This window comes from Garra rufa, chromosome 22 (assembly GCF_049309525.1).
Source record: "Garra rufa chromosome 22, GarRuf1.0, whole genome shotgun sequence".
NCBI classification, from domain to species: Eukaryota; Metazoa; Chordata; class Actinopteri; order Cypriniformes; family Cyprinidae; genus Garra; species Garra rufa.
In genome coordinates this window covers 11,291,281-11,307,029 of record NC_133382.1, presented here as the reverse complement: position 1 = coordinate 11,307,029, position 15,749 = coordinate 11,291,281, and the positions used below count along the sequence as shown (strand labels likewise).

The window sequence follows — 15,749 nt, the reverse complement described above, 5'->3', positions numbered from 1 at the left end:
GTACAAGTTTTTTTTGGCTCAGGCAAAAGAGCCTTCCACAAGTCTGCCCTGGCAGCGGTGGGATTCGAACCCACACCCCCGAAGAGACTGGAGCCTTAATCCAGCGCCTTAGATCGCTCGGCCACGCTACCCTGTGCGGCCTCTTCCCCCCCGCTGCTTTCCGCCAATTTTTTTTCTTGTCGCGCTTCGCCACAAGCTGATGCCTTGTAATTTGCCGCCGTAAAGGCATCCTTTATACAGGGGTATGCAGTCCTACTCCTGGTGGCCCCCTTCCTGCGGAGTGGAGGTCCATCTCTGATCAAGCACACCTGAATCCGCTAATCAAGGCCTTTGGGGCTTATGTGAAAACGGCAGCCAGCGGTGTTGAATTTAAACTCAAAATGATCAGGCAGCTGTTATTTCACCCAAAACTTTCCATGAGCGACATTGGCTGTCTCCATTCTTGTAGACTACTCATTGTTTTTCGCTATTATATTTTTCAAATTCGTTGAATTGTTTGTTTGTTTTTTTAAAGCACCTCTCCTATGATTGTAAATTACTGGTGTGCCTCTGTTGGGATGGAGCAGAGGCTGGGTCAAGCTTCCAGCACTGACTTTGCTAAATGGAAAAGGAAGCGAAAGCGGCTGAGTTTGGATGAGCACGCAGCGTCACTTCTCCAGTCGCAGCAGCCTCAGGAGCTTTCCAAAAGACTGCCCTGGCAGCGGTGGGATTCGAACCCACGCCCCCGAAGAGACTGGAGCCTTAATCCAGCGCCTTAGACCGCTCGGCCACGCTACCTCGTCGGGTTATTCTCCACGGGTCTCTTCGACAGGTGGAACGGCCTCCCTAATACTGACTCTGCGGAACGGCTGCAGTCTAATCCTGTTTGCGTGAAACAAACCTGCTCCCAAGCGGGTTAGAGGGCCTCCCTGCCTTGGTTAAAATAGCTGCTGGCAGCGGTGGGATTCGAACCCACGCCCCCAAAGAGAATGGAGCCTAAATCCAGCGGCTTAGACCACTCGGCCACGCTACCCTGGAACGCACTCCTTCGTGGGCCCTTTTCTGCCCTCTTTCCCCCCCACAAAGATAGAGGGAACGTCGGCCGCGGGACCTTCTTTGCAAAGCCTGTGGAGCGCGGGCAAGGAAAGTTTTTTTGTGCAGGCACAATAGCCTTCCAAAATTCAGCCTTGGCAGCGGTGGGATTCGAACCCACGCCCCCGAAGAGACTGGAGCCTTAATCCAGCGCCTTAGACAGCTCGGCCACGCTACCTCTTGGTGTTGCCTTCCAAGGGTCTCTTCGCCAGGTGGAAAGGCCTCCCTAATACTGACTCTGCGGAACGGCTGCAGTCTAATCCTGTTTGCGTGAAACAAACCCGCTTCCGAGCGCGTTAGAGCTTGCGGATGTTTTGCTACCACAACAAGTCTGAGATGAGTTTGGAAGAACAGAACGACACAAGATGTGATGCAAATCATCAGCAGTTAAGCCTCGAGTAGTCGGTCACCCATGTGGGAAAGACGGGGCCCAGAAGCAGGATTGAGTCAGCCTGCTTTAGCACACAGCCGATCGTCTGTGGGAGAAGACGACGCGTCTTGTCTGACGGGCCTGGCTGCTGCCAAGGTAAGCATACTCTCACAGCATACGTAGGGGCCTCCCGGCCTTGGTTAAAATCACCGATGGCAGCGGTGGGATTCGAACCCACGCCCCCGAAGAGACTGGAGCCTAAATCCAGCGCCTTAGACCCCTCGGCCACGCTACCCTGCAGCGGCTCGCTCCGTGGGCCCTTTTCTGCCCTCTTTCACCCCCACAGCTAGAGGGAAAGGCACCCGACGAGTCTTCTTCGCAAAGGCCGTACAAGTTTTTTTTGGCTCAGGCAAAAGAGCCTTCCACAAGTCTGCCCTGGCAGCGGTGGGATTCGAACCCACGCCCCCGAAGAGACTGGAGCCTTCATCCAGCGCCTTAGACCGCTCGGCCACGCTACCCTGTGCGGACTCTTCCCCCCCCCCCCGCTGCTTTCCGCCAATTTTTTTTCTTGTCGCGCTTCGCCACAAGCTGATGCCTTGTAATTTGCCGCCGTAAAGGCATCCTTTATACAGGGGTATGCAGTCCTACTCCTGGTGGCCCCCTTCCTGCGGAGTGGAGGTCCATCTCTGATCAAGCACACCTGAATCCGCTAATCAAGGCCTTTGGGGCTTATGTGAAAACGGCAGCCAGCGGTGTTGAATTTAAACTCAAAATGATCAGGCAGCTGTTATTTCACCCAAAACTTTCCATGAGCGACATTGGCTGTCTCCATTCTTGTAGACTACTCATTGTTTTTCGCTATTATATTTTTCAAATTCGTTGAATTGTTTGTTTTTTTAAAGCACCTCTCCTATGATTGTAAATTACTGGTGTGCCTCTGTTGGGATGGAGCAGAGGCTGGGTCAAGCTTCCAGCACTGACTTTGCTAAATGGAAAAGGAAGCGAAAGCGGCTGAGTTTGGATGAGCACGCAGCGTCACTTCTCCAGTCGCAGCAGCCTCAGGAGCTTTCCAAAAGACTGCCCTGGCAGCGGTGGGATTCGAACCCACGCCCCCGAAGAGACTGGAGCCTTAATCCAGCGCCTTAGACCGCTCGGCCACGCTACCTCGTCGGGTTATGCTCCACGGGTCTCTTCGACAGGTGGAACGGCCTCCCTAATACTGACTCTGCGGAACGGCTGCAGTCTAATCCTGTTTGCGTGAAACAAACCTGCTCCCAAGCGGGTTAGAGGGCCTTGGTTAAAATAGCTGCTGGCAGCGGTGGGATTCGAACCGACGCCCCCAAAGAGACTGGAGCCTAAATCCAGCGCCTTAGACCACTCGGCCACGCTACCCTGGAACGCACTCCTTCGTGGGCCCTTTTCTGCCCTCTTTCCCCCCCACAAAGATAGAGGGAACGTCGGCCGCGGGACCTTCTTTGCAAAGCCTGTGGAGCGCGGGCAAGGAAAGTTTTTTTGTGCAGGCACAATAGCCTTCCAAAATTCAGCCTTGGCAGCGGTGGGATTCGAACCCACGCCCCCGAAGAGACTGGAGCCTTAATCCAGCGCCTTAGACAGCTCGGCCACGCTACCTCTTGGTGTTGCCTTCCAAGGGTCTCTTCGCCAGGTGGAAAGGCCTCCCTAATACTGACTCTGCGGAACGGCTGCAGTCTAATCCTGTTTGCGTGAAACAAACCCGCTTCCGAGCGCGTTAGAGCTTGCGGATGTTTTGCTACCACAACAAGTCTGAGATGAGTTTGGAAGAACAGAACGACACAAGATGTGATGCAAATCATCAGCAGTTAAGCCTCGAGTAGTCGGTCACCCATGTGGGAAAGACGGGGCCCAGAAGCAGGATTGAGTCAGCCTGCTTTAGCACACAGCCGATCGTCTGTGGGAGAAGACGACGCGTCTTGTCTGACGGGCCTGGCTGCTGCTGCTGCCAAGGTAAGCATACTCTCACAGCATACGTAGGGGCCTCCCGGCCTTGGTTAAAATCACCGATGGCAGCGGTGGGATTCGAACCCACGCCCCCGAAGAGACTGGAGCCTAAATCCAGCGCCTTAGACCCCTCGGCCACGCTACCCTGCAGCGGCTCGCTCCGTGGGCCCTTTTCTGCCCTCTTTCACCCCCACAGCTAGAGGGAAAGGCACCCGACGAGTCTTCTTCGCAAAGGCCGTACAAGTTTTTTTTGGCTCAGGCAAAAGAGCCTTCCACAAGTCTGCCCTGGCAGCGGTGGGATTCGAACCCACGCCCCCGAAGAGACTGGAGCCTTAATCCAGCGCCTTAGACCGCTCGGCCACGCTACCCTGTGCGGCCTCTTCCCCCCCCGCTGCTTTCCGCCAATTTTTTTTCTTGTCGCGCTTCGCCACAAGCTGATGCCTTGTAATTTGCCGCCGTAAAGGCATCCTTTATACAGGGGTATGCAGTCCTACTCCTGGTGGCCCCCTTCCTGCGGAGTGGAGGTCCATCTCTGATCAAGCACACCTGAATCCGCTAATCAATTATGTGAAAACGGCAGCCAGCGGTGTTGAATTTAAACTCAAAATGATCAGGCAGCTGTTATTTCACCCAAAACTTTCCATGAGCGACATTGGCTGTCTCCATTCTTGTAGACTACTCATTGTTTTTCGCTATTATATTTTTCAAATTCGTTGAATTGTTTGTTTGTTTTTTTAAAGCACCTCTCCTATGATTGTAAATTACTGGTGTGCCTCTGTTGGGATGGAGCAGAGGCTGGGTCAAGCTTCCAGCACTGACTTTGCTAAATGGAAAAGGAAGCGAAAGCGGCTGAGTTTGGATGAGCACGCAGCGTCACTTCTCCAGTCGCAGCAGCCTCAGGAGCTTTCCAAAAGACTGCCCTGGCAGCGGTGGGATTCGAACCCACACCCCCGAAGAGACTGGAGCCTTAATCCAGCGCCTTAGACCGCTCGGCCACGCTACCTCGTCGGGTTATGCTCCACGGGTCTCTTCGACAGGTGGAACGGCCTCCCTAATACTGACTCTGCGGAACGGCTGCAGTCTAATCCTGTTTGCGTGAAACAAACCTGCTCCCAAGCGGGTTAGAGGGCCTTGGTTAAAATAGCTGCTGGCAGCGGTGGGATTCGAACCCACGCCCCCGAAGAGACTGGAGCCTTAATCCAGCGCCTTAGACAGCTCGGCCACGCTACCTCTTGGTGTTGCCTTCCAAGGGTCTCTTCGCCAGGTGGAAAGGCCTCCCTAATACTGACTCTGCGGAACGGCTGCAGTCTAATCCTGTTTGCGTGAAACAAACCCGCTTCCGAGCGCGTTAGAGCTTGCGGATGTTTTGCTACCACAACAAGTCTGAGATGAGTTTGGAAGAACAGAACGACACAAGATGTGATGCAAATCATCAGCAGTTAAGCCTCGAGTAGTCGGTCACCCATGTGGGAAAGACGGGGCCCAGAAGCAGGATTGAGTCAGCCTGCTTTAGCACACAGCCGATCGTCTGTGGGAGAAGACGACGCGTCTTGTCTGACGGGCCTGGCTGCTGCTGCTGCCAAGGTAAGCATACTCTCACAGCATACGTAGGGGCCTCCCGGCCTTGGTTAAAATCACCGATGGCAGCGGTGGGATTCGAACCCACGCCCCCGAAGAGACTGGAGCCTAAATCCAGCGCCTTAGACCCCTCGGCCACGCTACCCTGCAGCGGCTCGCTCCGTGGGCCCTTTTCTGCCCTCTTTCACCCCCACAGCTAGAGGGAAAGGCACCCGACGAGTCTTCTTCGCAAAGGCCGTACAAGTTTTTTTTGGCTCAGGCAAAAGAGCTTTCCACAAGTCTGCCCTGGCAGCGGTGGGATTCGAACCCACGCCCCCGAAGAGACTGGAGCCTTAATCCAGCGCCTTAGACCGCTCAGCCACGCTACCCTGTGCGGCCTCTCCCCCCCCCCGCTGCTTTCCGCCAATTTTTTTTCTTGTCGCGCTTCGCCACAAGCTGATGCCTTGTAATTTGCCGCCGTAAAGGCATCCTTTATACAGGGGTATGCAGTCCTACTCCTGGTGGCCCCCTTCCTGCGGAGTGGAGGTCCATCTCTGATCAAGCACACCTGAATCCGCTAATCAATTATGTGAAAACGGCAGCCAGCGGTGTTGAATTTAAACTCAAAATGATCAGGCAGCTGTTATTTCACCCAAAACTTTCCATGAGCGACATTGGCTGTCTCCATTCTTGTAGACTACTCATTGTTTTTCGCTATTATATTTTTCAAATTCGTTGAATTGTTTGTTTGTTTTTTTAAAGCACCTCTCCTATGATTGTAAATTACTGGTGTGCCTCTGTTGGGATGGAGCAGAGGCTGGGTCAAGCTTCCAGCACTGACTTTGCTAAATGGAAAAGGAAGCGAAAGCGGCTGAGTTTGGATGAGCACGCAGCGTCACTTCTCCAGTCGCAGCAGCCTCAGGAGCTTTCCAAAAGACTGCCCTGGCAGCGGTGGGATTCGAACACACGCCCCCGAAGAGACTGGAGCCTTAATCCAGCGCCTTAGACCGCTCGGCCACGCTACCTCGTCGGGTTATGCTCCACGGGTCTCTTCGACAGGTGGAACGGCCTCCCTAATACTGACTCTGCGGAACGGCTGCAGTCTAATCCTGTTTGCGTGAAACAAACCTGCTCCCAAGCGGGTTAGAGGGCCTCCCTGCCTTGGTTAAAATAGCTGCTGGCAGCGGTGGGATTCGAACCCACGCCCCCAAAGAGACTGGAGCCTAAATCCAGCGCCTTAGACCACTCGGCCACGCTACCCTGGAACGCACTCCTTCGTGGGCCCTTTTCTGCCCTCTTTCCCCCCCACAAAGATAGAGGGAACGTCGGCCGCGGGACCTTCTTTGCAAAGCCTGTGGAGCGCGGGCAAGGAAAGTTTTTTTGTGCAGGCACAATAGCCTTCCAAAATTCAGCCTTGGCAGCGGTGGGATTCGAACCCACGCCCCCGAAGAGACTGGAGCCTTAATCCAGTGGCTTAGACAGCTCGGCCACGCTACCTCTTGGTGTTGCCTTCCAAGGGTCTCTTCGCCAGGTGGAAAGGCCTCCCTAATACTGACTCTGCGGAACGGCTGCAGTCTAATCCTGTTTGCGTGAAACAAACCCGCTTCCGAGCGCGTTAGAGCTTGCGGATGTTTTGCTACCACAACAAGTCTGAGATGAGTTTGGAAGAACAGAACGACACAAGATGTGATGCAAATCATCAGCAGTTAAGCCTCGAGTAGTCGGTCACCCATGTGGGAAAGACGGGGCCCAGAAGCAGGATTGAGTCAGCCTGCTTTAGCACACAGCCGATCGTCTGTGGGAGAAGACGACGCGTCTTGTCTGACAGGGCCTGGCTGCTGCTGCTGCCAAGGTAAGCATACTCTCACAGCATACGTAGGGGCCTCCCGGCCTTGGTTAAAATCACCGATGGCAGCGGTGGGATTCGAACCCACGCCCCCGAAGAGACTGGAGCCTAAATCCAGCGCCTTAGACCCCTCGGCCACGCTACCCTGCAGCGGCTCGCTCCGTGGGCCCTTTTCTGCCCTCTTTCACCCCCACAGCTAGAGGGAAAGGCACCCGACGAGTCTTCTTCGCAAAGGCCGTACAAGTTTTTTTTGGCTCAGGCAAAAGAGCCTTCCACAAGTCTGCCCTGGCAGCGGTGGGATTCGAACCCACGCCCCCGAAGAGACTGGAGCCTTAATCCAGCGCCTTAGACCGCTCGGCCACGCTACCCTGTGCGGCCTCTTCCCCCCCGCTGCTTTCCGCCAATTTTTTTTCTTGTCACGCTTCGCCACAAGCTGATGCCTTGTAATTTGCCGCCGTAAAGGCATCCTTTATACAGGGGTATGCAGTCCTACTCCTGGTGGCCCCCTTCCTGCGGAGTGGAGGTCCATCTCTGATCAAGCACACCTGAATCCGCTAATCAAGGCCTTTGGGGCTTATGTGAAAACGGCAGCCAGCGGTGTTGAATTTAAACTCAAAATGATCAGGCAGCTGTTATTTCACCCAAAACTTTCCATGAGCGACATTGGCTGTCTCCATTCTTGTAGACTACTCATTGTTTTTCACTATTATATTTTTCAAATTCGTTGAATTGTTTGTTTGTTTTTTTAAAGCACCTCTCCTATGATTGTAAATTACTGGTGTGCCTCTGTTGGGATGGAGCAGAGGCTGGGTCAAGCTTCCAGCACTGACTTTGCTAAATGGAAAAGGAAGCGAAAGCGGCTGAGTTTGGATGAGCACGCAGCGTCACTTCTCCAGTCGCAGCAGCCTCAGGAGCTTTCCAAAAGACTGCCCTGGCAGCGGTGGGATTCGAACCCACGCCCCCGAAGAGACTGGAGCCTTAATCCAGCGCCTTAGACCGCTCGGCCACGCTACCTCGTCGGGTTATGCTCCACGGGTCTCTTCGACAGGTGGAACGGCCTCCCTAATACTGACTCTGCGGAACGGCTGCAGTCTAATCCTGTTTGCGTGAAACAAACCTGCTCCCAAGCGGGTTAGAGGGCCTCCCTGCCTTGGTTAAAATAGCTGCTGGCAGCGGTGGGATTCGAACCCACGCCCCCAAAGAGACTGGAGCCTAAATCCAGCGCCTTAGACCACTCGGCCACGCTACCCTGGAACGCACTCCTTCGTGGGCCCTTTTCTGCCCTCTTTCCCCCCCACAAAGATAGAGGGAAGGTCGGTCGCGGGACCTTCTTTGCAAAGCCTGTGGAGCGCGGGCAAGGAAAGTTTTTTTGTGCAGGCACAATAGCCTTCCAAAATTCAGCCTTGGCAGCGGTGGGATTCGAACCCACGCCCCCGAAGAGACTGGAGCCTTAATCCAGCGCCTTAGACAGCTCGGCCACGCTACCTCTTGGTGTTGCCTTCCAAGGGTCTCTTCGCCAGGTGGAAAGGCCTCCCTAATACTGACTCTGCGGAACGGCTGCAGTCTAATCCTGTTTGCGTGAAACAAACCCGCTTCCGAGCGCGTTAGAGCTTGCGGATGTTTTGCTACCACAACAAGTCTGAGATGAGTTTGGAAGAACAGAACGACACAAGATGTGATGCAAATCATCAGCAGTTAAGCCTCGAGTAGTCGGTCACCCATGTGGGAAAGACGGGGCCCAGAAGCAGGATTGAGTCAGCCTGCTTTAGCACACAGCCGATCGTCTGTGGGAGAAGACGACGCGTCTTGTCTGACGGGCCTGGCTGCTGCTGCTGCCAAGGTAAGCATACTCTCACAGCATACGTAGGGGCCTCCCGGCCTTGGTTAAAATCACCGATGGCAGCGGTGGGATTCGAACCCTCGCCCCCGAAGAGACTGGAGCCTAAATCCAGCGCCTTAGACCCCTCGGCCACGCTACCCTGCAGCGGCTCGCTCCGTGGGCCCTTTTCTGCCCTCTTTCACCCCCACAGCTAGAGGGAAAGGCACCCGACGAGTCTTCTTCGCAAAGGCCGTACAAGTTTTTTTTGGCTCAGGCAAAAGAGCCTTCCACAAGTCTGCCCTGGCAGCGGTGGGATTCGAACCCACGCCCCCGAAGAGACTGGAGCCTTAATCCAGCGCCTTAGACCGCTCGGCCACGCTACCCTGTGCGGACTCTTCCCCCCCCCCCGCTGCTTTCCGCCAATTTTTTTTCTTGTCGCGCTTCGCCACAAGCTGATGCCTTGTAATTTGCCGCCGTAAAGGCATCCTTTATACAGGGGTATGCAGTCCTACTCCTGGTGGCCCCCTTCCTGCGGAGTGGAGGTCCATCTCTGATCAAGCACACCTGAATCCGCTAATCAAGGCCTTTGGGGCTTATGTGAAAACGGCAGCCAGCGGTGTTGAATTTAAACTCAAAATGATCAGGCAGCTGTTATTTCACCCAAAACTTTCCATGAGCGACATTGGCTGTCTCCATTCTTGTAGACTACTCATTGTTTTTCGCTATTATATTTTTCAAATTCGTTGAATTGTTTGTTTTTTTAAAGCACCTCTCCTATGATTGTAAATTACTGGTGTGCCTCTGTTGGGATGGAGCAGAGGCTGGGTCAAGCTTCCAGCACTGACTTTGCTAAATGGAAAAGGAAGCGAAAGCGGCTGAGTTTGGATGAGCACGCAGCGTCACTTCTCCAGTCGCAGCAGCCTCAGGAGCTTTCCAAAAGACTGCCCTGGCAGCGGTGGGATTCGAACCCACGCCCCCGAAGAGACTGGAGCCTTAATCCAGCGCCTTAGACCGCTCGGCCACGCTACCTCGTCGGGTTATGCTCCACGGGTCTCTTCGACAGGTGGAACGGCCTCCCTAATACTGACTCTGCGGAACGGCTGCAGTCTAATCCTGTTTGCGTGAAACAAACCTGCTCCCAAGCGGGTTAGAGGGCCTTGGTTAAAATAGCTGCTGGCAGCGGTGGGATTCGAACCCACGCCCCCAAAGAGACTGGAGCCTAAATCCAACGCCTTAGACCACTCGGCCACGCTACCCTGGAACGCACTCCTTCGTGGGCCCTTTTCTGCCCTCTTTCCCCCCCACAAAGATAGAGGGAACGTCGGCCGCGGGACCTTCTTTGCAAAGCCTGTGGAGCGCGGTCAAGGAAAGTTTTTTTGTGCAGGCACAATAGCCTTCCAAAATTCAGCCTTGGCAGCGGTGGGATTCGAACCCACGCCCCCGAAGAGACTGGAGCCTTAATCCAGCGCCTTAGACAGCTCGGCCACGCTACCTCTTGGTGTTGCCTTCCAAGGGTCTCTTCGCCAGGTGGAAAGGCCTCCCTAATACTGACTCTGCGGAACGGCTGCAGTCTAATCCTGTTTGCGTGAAACAAACCCGCTTCCGAGCGCGTTAGAGCTTGCGGATGTTTTGCTACCACAACAAGTCTGAGATGAGTTTGGAAGAACAGAACGACACAAGATGTGATGCAAATCATCAGCAGTTAAGCCTCGAGTAGTCGGTCACCCATGTGGGAAAGACGGGGCCCAGAAGCAGGATTGAGTCAGCCTGCTTTAGCACACAGCCGATCGTCTGTGGGAGAAGACGACGCGTCTTGTCTGACGGGCCTGGCTGCTGCTGCTGCCAAGGTAAGCATACTCTCACAGCATACGTAGGGGCCTCCCGGCCTTGGTTAAAATCACCGATGGCAGCGGTGGGATTCGAACCCTCGCCCCCGAAGAGACTGGAGCCTAAATCCAGCGCCTTAGACCCCTCGGCCACGCTACCCTGCAGCGGCTCGCTCCGTGGGCCCTTTTCTGCCCTCTTTCACCCCCACAGCTAGAGGGAAAGGCACCCGACGAGTCTTCTTCGCAAAGGCCGTACAAGTTTTTTTTGGCTCAGGCAAAAGAGCCTTCCACAAGTCTGCCCTGGCAGCGGTGGGATTCGAACCCACGCCCCCGAAGAGACTGGAGCCTTAATCCAGCGCCTTAGACCGCTCGGCCACGCTACCCTGTGCGGACTCTTCCCCCCCCCCGCTGCTTTCCGCCAATTTTTTTTCTTGTCGCGCTTCGCCACAAGCTGATGCCTTGTAATTTGCCGCCGTAAAGGCATCCTTTATACAGGGGTATGCAGTCCTACTCCTGGTGGCCCCCTTCCTGTGGAGTGGAGGTCCATCTCTGATCAAGCACACCTGAATCCGCTAATCAAGGCCTTTGGGGCTTATGTGAAAACGGCAGCCAGCGGTGTTGAATTTAAACTCAAAATGATCAGGCAGCTGTTATTTCACCCAAAACTTTCCATGAGCGACATTGGCTGTCTCCATTCTTGTAGACTACTCATTGTTTTTCGCTATTATATTTTTCAAATTCGTTGAATTGTTTGTTTTTTTAAAGCACCTCTCCTATGATTGTAAATTACTGGTGTGCCTCTGTTGGGATGGAGCAGAGGCTGGGTCAAGCTTCCAGCACTGACTTTGCTAAATGGAAAAGGAAGCGAAAGCGGCTGAGTTTGGATGAGCACGCAGCGTCACTTCTCCAGTCGCAGCAGCCTCAGGAGCTTTCCAAAAGACTGCCCTGGCAGCGGTGGGATTCGAACCCACGCCCCCGAAGAGACTGGAGCCTTAATCCAGCGCCTTAGACCGCTCGGCCACGCTACCTCGTCGGGTTATGCTCCACGGGTCTCTTCGACAGGTGGAACGGCCTCCCTAATACTGACTCTGCGGAACGGCTGCAGTCTAATCCTGTTTGCGTGAAACAAACCTGCTCCCAAGCGGGTTAGAGGGCCTTGGTTAAAATAGCTGCTGGCAGCGGTGGGATTCGAACCCACGCCCCCAAAGAGACTGGAGCCTAAATCCAACGCCTTAGACCACTCGGCCACGCTACCCTGGAACGCACTCCTTCGTGGGCCCTTTTCTGCCCTCTTTCCCCCCCACAAAGATAGAGGGAACGTCGGCCGCGGGACCTTCTTTGCAAAGCCTGTGGAGCGCGGTCAAGGAAAGTTTTTTTGTGCAGGCACAATAGCCTTCCAAAATTCAGCCTTGGCAGCGGTGGGATTCGAACCCACGCCCCCGAAGAGACTGGAGCCTTAATCCAGCGCCTTAGACAGCTCGGCCACGCTACCTCTTGGTGTTGCCTTCCAAGGGTCTCTTCGCCAGGTGGAAAGGCCTCCCTAATACTGACTCTGCGGAACGGCTGCAGTCTAATCCTGTTTGCGTGAAACAAACCCGCTTCCGAGCGCGTTAGAGCTTGCGGATGTTTTGCTACCACAACAAGTCTGAGATGAGTTTGGAAGAACAGAACGACACAAGATGTGATGCAAATCATCAGCAGTTAAGCCTCGAGTAGTCGGTCACCCATGTGGGAAAGACGGGGCCCAGAAGCAGGATTGAGTCAGCCTGCTTTAGCACACAGCCGATCGTCTGTGGGAGAAGACGACGCGTCTTGTCTGACGGGCCTGGCTGCTGCTGCTGCCAAGGTAAGCATACTCTCACAGCTTACGTAGGGGCCTCCCGGCCTTGGTTAAAATCACCGATGGCAGCGGTGGGATTCGAACCCACGCCCCCGAAGAGACTGGAGCCTAAATCCAGCGCCTTAGACCCCTCGGCCACGCTACCCTGCAGCGGCTCGCTCCGTGGGCCCTTTTCTGCCCTCTTTCACCCCCACAGCTAGAGGGAAAGGCACCCGACGAGTCTTCTTCGCAAAGGCCGTACAAGTTTTTTTTGGCTCAGGCAAAAGAGCCTTCCACAAGTCTGCCCTGGCAGCGGTGGGATTCGAACCCACGCCCCCGAAGAGACTGGAGCCTTAATCCAGCGCCTTAGACCGCTCGGCCACGCTACCCTTTGCGCCCTCTTCCCCCCCGCTGCTTTCCGCCAATTTTTTTTCTTGTCGCGCTTCGCCACAAGCTGATGCCTTGTAATTTGCCGCCGTAAAGGCATCCTTTATACAGGGGTATGCAGTCCTACTCCTGGTGGCCCCCTTCCTGCGGAGTGGAGGTCCATCTCTGATCAAGCACACCTGAATCCGCTAATCAAGGCCTTTGGGGCTTATGTGAAAACGGCAGCCAGCGGTGTTGAATTTAAACTCAAAATGATCAGGCAGCTGTTATTTCACCCAAAACTTTCCATGAGCGACATTGGCTGTCTCCATTCTTGTAGACTACTCATTGTTTTTCGCTATTATATTTTTCAAATTCGTTGAATTGTTTGTTTGTTTTTTTAAAGCACCTCTCCTATGATTGTAAATTACTGGTGTGCCTCTGTTGGGATGGAGCAGAGGCTGGGTCAAGCTTCCAGCACTGACTTTGCTAAATGGAAAAGGAAGCGAAAGCGGCTGAGTTTGGATGAGCATGCAGCGTCACTTCTCCAGTCGCTTCGCTCAGGCGTAGCAGCCTCAGGAGCTTTCCAAAAGACTGCCCTGGCAGCGGTGGGATTCGAACCCACGCCCCCGAAGAGACTGGAGCCTTAATCCAGCGCCTTAGACCGCTCGGCCACGCTACCTCGTCGGGTTATGCTCCACGGGTCTCTTCGACAGGTGGAAAGGCCTCCCTAATACTGACTCTGTGGAACGGCTGCAGTCTAATCCTGTTTGCGTGAAACAAACCTGCTCCCAAGCGGGTTAGAGGGCCTCCCTGCCTTGGTTAAAATAGCTGCTGGCAGCGGTGGGATTCAAACCCACACCCCCAAAGAGACTGGAGCCTAAATCCAGCGCCTTAGACCACTCGGCCACGCTACCCTGGAATGCACTCCTTCGTGGGCCCTTTTCTGCCCTCTTTCCCCCCCACAAAGATAGAGGGAACGTCGGCCGCGGGACCTTCTTTGCAAAGCCTGTGGAGCGCGGGCAAGGAAAGTTTTTTTGTGCAGGCACAATAGCCTTCCAAAATTCAGCCTTGGCAGCGGTGGGATTCGAACCCACGCCCCCGAAGAGACTGGAGCCTTAATCCAGCGCCTTAGACAGCTCGGCCACGCTACCTCTTGGTGTTGCCTTCCAAGGGTCTCTTCGCCAGGTGGAAAGGCCTCCCTAATACTGACTCTGCGGAACGGCTGCAGTCTAATCCTGTTGTCCTCTCTCCTCACATTTATAGCACTTAAAGTCAGGGCAGTCTTTCATAATATGTTCAGGGCTCATACACAGCCGACAGGTTTTAATCTGATGGCTGTGCATCACCCTGAAATACTGAAACCCTTCAGCTGTATCTAGCTTTGTGCTATATGGGAGAGAGGCAACCTCCTTAGGAAAACGAGACTTAATAAATCTCGTTCCATCTTCAATGGTCGTGCCCGGATACACTCGTCTTTTGATGCCCGAAATAGGGGTAACTCCCCACCCTTCCAATTTTTCTAAAATCTCTCGATCGTCTATATAAACAGGCAGGTGCATGAACGAAACAACATAGTCTCTATTTTGGAGTCTTTTAACTTCACACATCGTGTCCTTGATTTTTAATCCTTCCACCAACGCCTCCACGTCTTCCACGTTTTCTACAGTCACTTCATATTCTTTGTTTTGCTTTGTCTTACCGCTAAAATGTTTCCTTTTCCAATCCTTTCCGTCACTGCTTTTATGATGTCCTCCGCCCTCGCGTTCACATTCGAAATATCCACACTCACTGTAGCTTCTTTTAAATAATCAATCTTTGTCCTGTTAATCCTTTTATGACCATCCATTGTATTCCCGTCTCGTCGTCTTATTTCAGATCCGTGTCCGTCAACCTCTCGCGTTCCTCCAGCCGTATCCATGTCTGTTACCGTGCGTCCGTCCGCCATTATGCACCCAAACGAAAACAAACAAACGAAAAAAAAAATGTGCTTAAACACACACAAAAACAAAAATAAAACGTTCCCCCCCAACAGCATATGCTGTAGGGAGGAAAAAATTAGAAAAAAGAAAATGTAAAGACTTTACAAATAACACTTATAACGTCAAAACAAAACAAAAATTAACACAAAATGGTGTTGTGTTCAGTTTAGTTGGTTAGGTAGGTAAGCATGATCATTTCACATGCCAAATTTCAGGAAATGATGATAATTCGATGCAATAAAAATGAATGAAATACATGAATGAACATGACCAATCTTTTTGTGAGTTGAGACATATTATGTGGTAATCATATATTGAATGTATAGTACATACAGAAACTTATCACCACTGTCATTCAATTATTAATTCATAATGTACAGTTCTCATTTTTATTTACTTGCATTTGATCAACTCTATATCATACATTACTTGGTATTTGTAAAGCATCATAAATAAAGTTAAAATGTTTGTCTCTAAATGCAATCACACATAGATGCTCAGAAACAGCAATAAATTGAATTCAGTGGAATTTCCCTGAATTGAATTCCACTTCCTGTAATTCCAATTCAATTCCAACTCTGTTTCCTGTAATTGTTGTTGAATTCTAATTCCAATTCCAAGTCCTTCTTTGAATTGGAATTGTTGAGTTCATTCCTGAATTGACTCCAACCCTGTTTCCAAAACTTCACTCCTCAAAGTCCACATTTTACTGTAAAAGTGTAAATGTAATAGATAAAAATAACCACTGCCCCTGAGTCTAAGCCAGACTGGAATCAGCTGTGGTTGGCCCAATTTACCCAACATAAATCAGCTGTGTGTCAATTATTCAATTGTTTATTATCAGCTGAGATATATTTTTGATATTGATATTGTTTTTGAACTGATTTCATTGCAGAAGCAGAGGTTTTTATACGGTATCTAAGGTTTGGAATATTGTTTTTGCTATTGTGGGATGTTGTGTGTTACAGTATTTCTCAATTGCTAAAACACTAAACCCTAATGTCTGAACCAAATGCTCAGTTGCCTGAACCCATTGATTGAATCAATCGCTCTTTTGGCAAAACCATAAGCACTTTTCACCTGTTTAGACACAACTTGCCAACACATTTTCATTGT

At 52.5% G+C, this 15,749-nt stretch overlaps 38 non-coding genes across 38 annotated transcripts; all 38 read right to left on the bottom strand.

The window, feature by feature from the left end:
• Window positions 1-49: 49 nt before the first annotated feature.
• Window positions 50-131, bottom strand: trnal-aag (transfer RNA leucine (anticodon AAG)). The gene has a single exon. It is a non-coding gene; the product is annotated as a tRNA-Leu (tRNA).
• Window positions 132-695: 564 nt separating this feature from the next.
• On the bottom strand, window positions 696-777 carry trnal-aag (transfer RNA leucine (anticodon AAG)). The gene has a single exon. It is a non-coding gene; the product is annotated as a tRNA-Leu (tRNA).
• Window positions 778-930: 153 nt separating this feature from the next.
• trnal-uag (transfer RNA leucine (anticodon UAG)) lies at window positions 931-1,012 on the bottom strand. The gene has a single exon. It is a non-coding gene; the product is annotated as a tRNA-Leu (tRNA).
• A 155-nt stretch (window positions 1,013-1,167) lies between these two features.
• On the bottom strand, window positions 1,168-1,249 carry trnal-aag (transfer RNA leucine (anticodon AAG)). The gene has a single exon. It is a non-coding gene; the product is annotated as a tRNA-Leu (tRNA).
• A 405-nt stretch (window positions 1,250-1,654) lies between these two features.
• Window positions 1,655-1,736, bottom strand: trnal-uag (transfer RNA leucine (anticodon UAG)). The gene has a single exon. It is a non-coding gene; the product is annotated as a tRNA-Leu (tRNA).
• A 141-nt stretch (window positions 1,737-1,877) lies between these two features.
• On the bottom strand, window positions 1,878-1,959 carry trnal-aag (transfer RNA leucine (anticodon AAG)). The gene has a single exon. It is a non-coding gene; the product is annotated as a tRNA-Leu (tRNA).
• Window positions 1,960-2,524: 565 nt separating this feature from the next.
• On the bottom strand, window positions 2,525-2,606 carry trnal-aag (transfer RNA leucine (anticodon AAG)). The gene has a single exon. It is a non-coding gene; the product is annotated as a tRNA-Leu (tRNA).
• Window positions 2,607-2,751: 145 nt separating this feature from the next.
• trnal-uag (transfer RNA leucine (anticodon UAG)) lies at window positions 2,752-2,833 on the bottom strand. Its single transcript has one exon. It is a non-coding gene; the product is annotated as a tRNA-Leu (tRNA).
• Window positions 2,834-2,988: 155 nt separating this feature from the next.
• On the bottom strand, window positions 2,989-3,070 carry trnal-aag (transfer RNA leucine (anticodon AAG)). Its single transcript has one exon. It is a non-coding gene; the product is annotated as a tRNA-Leu (tRNA).
• Window positions 3,071-3,481: 411 nt separating this feature from the next.
• Window positions 3,482-3,563, bottom strand: trnal-uag (transfer RNA leucine (anticodon UAG)). Its single transcript has one exon. It is a non-coding gene; the product is annotated as a tRNA-Leu (tRNA).
• Window positions 3,564-3,704: 141 nt separating this feature from the next.
• trnal-aag (transfer RNA leucine (anticodon AAG)) lies at window positions 3,705-3,786 on the bottom strand. The gene has a single exon. It is a non-coding gene; the product is annotated as a tRNA-Leu (tRNA).
• A 553-nt stretch (window positions 3,787-4,339) lies between these two features.
• trnal-aag (transfer RNA leucine (anticodon AAG)) lies at window positions 4,340-4,421 on the bottom strand. Its single transcript has one exon. It is a non-coding gene; the product is annotated as a tRNA-Leu (tRNA).
• Window positions 4,422-4,566: 145 nt separating this feature from the next.
• On the bottom strand, window positions 4,567-4,648 carry trnal-aag (transfer RNA leucine (anticodon AAG)). The gene has a single exon. It is a non-coding gene; the product is annotated as a tRNA-Leu (tRNA).
• A 411-nt stretch (window positions 4,649-5,059) lies between these two features.
• On the bottom strand, window positions 5,060-5,141 carry trnal-uag (transfer RNA leucine (anticodon UAG)). Its single transcript has one exon. It is a non-coding gene; the product is annotated as a tRNA-Leu (tRNA).
• Window positions 5,142-5,282: 141 nt separating this feature from the next.
• On the bottom strand, window positions 5,283-5,364 carry trnal-aag (transfer RNA leucine (anticodon AAG)). Its single transcript has one exon. It is a non-coding gene; the product is annotated as a tRNA-Leu (tRNA).
• A 554-nt stretch (window positions 5,365-5,918) lies between these two features.
• On the bottom strand, window positions 5,919-6,000 carry trnal-aag (transfer RNA leucine (anticodon AAG)). Its single transcript has one exon. It is a non-coding gene; the product is annotated as a tRNA-Leu (tRNA).
• A 153-nt stretch (window positions 6,001-6,153) lies between these two features.
• Window positions 6,154-6,235, bottom strand: trnal-uag (transfer RNA leucine (anticodon UAG)). Its single transcript has one exon. It is a non-coding gene; the product is annotated as a tRNA-Leu (tRNA).
• A 155-nt stretch (window positions 6,236-6,390) lies between these two features.
• trnal-aag (transfer RNA leucine (anticodon AAG)) lies at window positions 6,391-6,472 on the bottom strand. The gene has a single exon. It is a non-coding gene; the product is annotated as a tRNA-Leu (tRNA).
• Window positions 6,473-6,884: 412 nt separating this feature from the next.
• Window positions 6,885-6,966, bottom strand: trnal-uag (transfer RNA leucine (anticodon UAG)). Its single transcript has one exon. It is a non-coding gene; the product is annotated as a tRNA-Leu (tRNA).
• Window positions 6,967-7,107: 141 nt separating this feature from the next.
• Window positions 7,108-7,189, bottom strand: trnal-aag (transfer RNA leucine (anticodon AAG)). The gene has a single exon. It is a non-coding gene; the product is annotated as a tRNA-Leu (tRNA).
• Window positions 7,190-7,753: 564 nt separating this feature from the next.
• Window positions 7,754-7,835, bottom strand: trnal-aag (transfer RNA leucine (anticodon AAG)). The gene has a single exon. It is a non-coding gene; the product is annotated as a tRNA-Leu (tRNA).
• Window positions 7,836-7,988: 153 nt separating this feature from the next.
• trnal-uag (transfer RNA leucine (anticodon UAG)) lies at window positions 7,989-8,070 on the bottom strand. The gene has a single exon. It is a non-coding gene; the product is annotated as a tRNA-Leu (tRNA).
• A 155-nt stretch (window positions 8,071-8,225) lies between these two features.
• Window positions 8,226-8,307, bottom strand: trnal-aag (transfer RNA leucine (anticodon AAG)). The gene has a single exon. It is a non-coding gene; the product is annotated as a tRNA-Leu (tRNA).
• Window positions 8,308-8,718: 411 nt separating this feature from the next.
• Window positions 8,719-8,800, bottom strand: trnal-uag (transfer RNA leucine (anticodon UAG)). The gene has a single exon. It is a non-coding gene; the product is annotated as a tRNA-Leu (tRNA).
• Window positions 8,801-8,941: 141 nt separating this feature from the next.
• On the bottom strand, window positions 8,942-9,023 carry trnal-aag (transfer RNA leucine (anticodon AAG)). The gene has a single exon. It is a non-coding gene; the product is annotated as a tRNA-Leu (tRNA).
• Window positions 9,024-9,587: 564 nt separating this feature from the next.
• trnal-aag (transfer RNA leucine (anticodon AAG)) lies at window positions 9,588-9,669 on the bottom strand. Its single transcript has one exon. It is a non-coding gene; the product is annotated as a tRNA-Leu (tRNA).
• A 145-nt stretch (window positions 9,670-9,814) lies between these two features.
• trnal-uag (transfer RNA leucine (anticodon UAG)) lies at window positions 9,815-9,896 on the bottom strand. Its single transcript has one exon. It is a non-coding gene; the product is annotated as a tRNA-Leu (tRNA).
• A 155-nt stretch (window positions 9,897-10,051) lies between these two features.
• trnal-aag (transfer RNA leucine (anticodon AAG)) lies at window positions 10,052-10,133 on the bottom strand. The gene has a single exon. It is a non-coding gene; the product is annotated as a tRNA-Leu (tRNA).
• Window positions 10,134-10,544: 411 nt separating this feature from the next.
• On the bottom strand, window positions 10,545-10,626 carry trnal-uag (transfer RNA leucine (anticodon UAG)). Its single transcript has one exon. It is a non-coding gene; the product is annotated as a tRNA-Leu (tRNA).
• A 141-nt stretch (window positions 10,627-10,767) lies between these two features.
• On the bottom strand, window positions 10,768-10,849 carry trnal-aag (transfer RNA leucine (anticodon AAG)). The gene has a single exon. It is a non-coding gene; the product is annotated as a tRNA-Leu (tRNA).
• Window positions 10,850-11,412: 563 nt separating this feature from the next.
• On the bottom strand, window positions 11,413-11,494 carry trnal-aag (transfer RNA leucine (anticodon AAG)). The gene has a single exon. It is a non-coding gene; the product is annotated as a tRNA-Leu (tRNA).
• Window positions 11,495-11,639: 145 nt separating this feature from the next.
• Window positions 11,640-11,721, bottom strand: trnal-uag (transfer RNA leucine (anticodon UAG)). The gene has a single exon. It is a non-coding gene; the product is annotated as a tRNA-Leu (tRNA).
• Window positions 11,722-11,876: 155 nt separating this feature from the next.
• On the bottom strand, window positions 11,877-11,958 carry trnal-aag (transfer RNA leucine (anticodon AAG)). Its single transcript has one exon. It is a non-coding gene; the product is annotated as a tRNA-Leu (tRNA).
• Window positions 11,959-12,369: 411 nt separating this feature from the next.
• trnal-uag (transfer RNA leucine (anticodon UAG)) lies at window positions 12,370-12,451 on the bottom strand. The gene has a single exon. It is a non-coding gene; the product is annotated as a tRNA-Leu (tRNA).
• Window positions 12,452-12,592: 141 nt separating this feature from the next.
• trnal-aag (transfer RNA leucine (anticodon AAG)) lies at window positions 12,593-12,674 on the bottom strand. Its single transcript has one exon. It is a non-coding gene; the product is annotated as a tRNA-Leu (tRNA).
• Window positions 12,675-13,251: 577 nt separating this feature from the next.
• On the bottom strand, window positions 13,252-13,333 carry trnal-aag (transfer RNA leucine (anticodon AAG)). Its single transcript has one exon. It is a non-coding gene; the product is annotated as a tRNA-Leu (tRNA).
• Window positions 13,334-13,486: 153 nt separating this feature from the next.
• Window positions 13,487-13,568, bottom strand: trnal-uag (transfer RNA leucine (anticodon UAG)). Its single transcript has one exon. It is a non-coding gene; the product is annotated as a tRNA-Leu (tRNA).
• A 155-nt stretch (window positions 13,569-13,723) lies between these two features.
• trnal-aag (transfer RNA leucine (anticodon AAG)) lies at window positions 13,724-13,805 on the bottom strand. The gene has a single exon. It is a non-coding gene; the product is annotated as a tRNA-Leu (tRNA).
• Between the last annotated feature and the right edge of the window lie 1,944 nt (window positions 13,806-15,749).